This window comes from Pinus tabuliformis, chromosome 3_1 (assembly GCF_031772625.1).
Source record: "Pinus tabuliformis cultivar Carrire ecotype Pingquan chromosome 3_1, CPIR1, whole genome shotgun sequence".
NCBI classification, from domain to species: domain Eukaryota; kingdom Viridiplantae; phylum Streptophyta; class Pinopsida; order Pinales; family Pinaceae; genus Pinus; species Pinus tabuliformis.
Window position 1 is genome coordinate 71,190,360 of NC_142301.1, and position 2,655 is coordinate 71,193,014.

Sequence of the window (2,655 nt, forward strand, 5' to 3'; positions counted from 1 at the left end):
ACAGAGATGGGTGTAGTGTGGTCAGTAATCCTAACTGCTTCACGAACTCTACTGAAATGAGGTTCTTTTGGCTATTGTTGTTGACAATGAACTCCAGCAGAGACCCCTTCACCCACATCTGCGAGTGGAAGGGACACTCCCCTCCTCTAGATTTTCAGGCTCAATCTTCTAGATCTTGGTGGTGGAAATGGTGGCACTGGGCTCTACATCAATAATCTAATTCCCTTTGTCATTCCTCTTTTTGGGTTGTGACTCAAAGTTGGAACATGCATCTAACTCTGAATCCTTCTATTCGGTCGCAAGTGACTACTTGGATCTACACTCACTTGTGTTGTGAGTGGAGCTCTTATGGAACTCACACCACTTTCTTGTGACCTTCTTTGTCTTTAGGGTGTTTTTCTTTTCTTGCAGCTTCGACGGGTTGTCCTGGGTCACCCTGTCTTAGATGTTTCATTTGATATATGGTTTGGGGGCACTTTTTCCCTGATTTTGATTCGCAGATCCAAAGTCCACTTCTTTTGTTTAAATTTTTGTTCAATCTTGGCAGCATATCGGTATGCTACACCAAGCAAGGAGATTTCCAAGAACTCCATTTCTTCCTAAATGTATTTGTGTAGACGCCCATAATACTTGAGCACCAGATGTCACTCAGAGTCTTTGATACCCAACTTTGTGCATAAAGTATGAAAAACATTTGTGAGCTCGTGCTCTTGGTCCCTTTTCTACCGTAGTGTGGTCCACTGTATGTACTTGTCCTCATAGCTCCCCATGAGGTAATATTGTTCCTTGGAAGCATCTCAGAAAGAAATCCAAGAGAGGGCATATGTAAACAGAGAGGGTTACTCGGTCCTTTTTTCATAGTAAGTTTCCCACCAGTCTATTAGGGTCCAACCCTAACCCATTTATTTATGTAATAGGGTCGACTCATAGTTATAGTTAGTTAAAGATTCAATAAAGCTCATATTAATAATTGTAAGTCGTTGACCCGCATTGAAGAAAGGGACCACAATTAGTTGCAAACAGGCCATGGTATTAGATAGATGGAATTGAGAGAACCATGGTAATGACCCATGGTATTGTATGTATGAATCCTATATAAAGGATAGAGACTCCCCATTGTGGAGTGTTGTGTCTTATTTGTAATCGAGCTCTGCTCTGCTAGAGGTTTCCCACTCGAAGAGGCAAGTGAACATTGCTTTCATCTCTGAATAATAAAATACTTGTTGTTTTTCTCATTTTTTTCTGTGTTCTAGGTTGTATTTACGCATATTTGGTATTCTAGAATCTTCTCGCAGGTCAAGAGCATAACACAGTGCATGACATGGGAGGCAACCTTAAGAAATGAAAAAGTAATCTTCTCCCTATCAAAGAATTTATGGACTGAAAAATACCCTTCAACAAATTCAACCATTTATTTACAACATTTGCATATATTTGACCTTCGAATATAGGGATACCGAATTTCACTTGTACCTTGAAGGGGGTGACGCCTCCGAAGTGACTGTTGGATGAGATGCATCATGAGTGTGCATTAACCGAACGATCTGGGAAAATTTGTCCATCATCGCGTTCCTTTGATGCTCGAGGGCATCTTCGAGCAATATTTTGAAAGGATTTCATGCTCCCTCATTTTTATTTTCTTCTGCCATGGGAGGTCATTTGGGTCGACAAGGCCAGTCTTGCAAAGGTTCAACTAGTTCAAGCCCTAACTCCTTAAACCCTGACCTCGTTGGGTACATGCACAAAAAAACAAAGAAATAACATACCGCTTTTATACCACTGATCTGGATTTATGAAGAAATTAAACGAAATACACATATAAACAGAAACACAAAGATACAATGAAAACATAACTTCAATTCATTAATAACAAAGTAGTGAAAATTGTTTACATGTAGAATGGAAATAAATTAGCTCAAGCGATGGTATCTTATATCTGAGAAGAGATGTGGCAGTGACGTGCTTTATAAACTTTGTTACCATGAGGCATGATGGCTTTTTTATCATTAAGAAATAATGGAAAACCCTAAACATCCAAAAATCTAACCCTAGGAGATGAAGTGCCAAATGTTTGTGGGCCCCGTTAGGGTTAGTTAGAAAGTCAACTTCTCGAGGTCGTAACTTTTGCATATGATCTCTGTTTGACTATCATAATATCTTGTTTTGAAGATCTCTAAGAGGATGCTGCAAATAGATAGGAAAACAAATTATTAATATTTTTTGTCTGTTATTTTTCCCAACAAAACGTCTTTTAGGCCCTCAAAACGGCTCTGAAAGTTTAGAACCTGAAAAACTGCCAAAAATAGTAAGTTGTGCTACAATTAAGGAAACTAAAAAGAAACAATGGTGAGGGTCCAAGTGGAGTAGGCAGATGTCCACCAATATCCAACTGGACCAATCCTCCCCCCTTAGGAAGCAATGGTCCCCATTGCATTGAGTGCCTCGATGATATGGGGAAACTTATGTTGAACTTGGTCCCTTGTGAACCACTTGCCTTGGTGTAGGAGTTGGCCTACCTGATACAGTTGGATCTTTTTCTAGCGAGCGTTCTTGATCTGCGTGTCCATGACTCGATCATTCGTGACCTATTCCATGCAATATGCGTTTAGTTCTATTTGTGTGACTTGTTCTATAATGTCGGATGTGTCCACATTG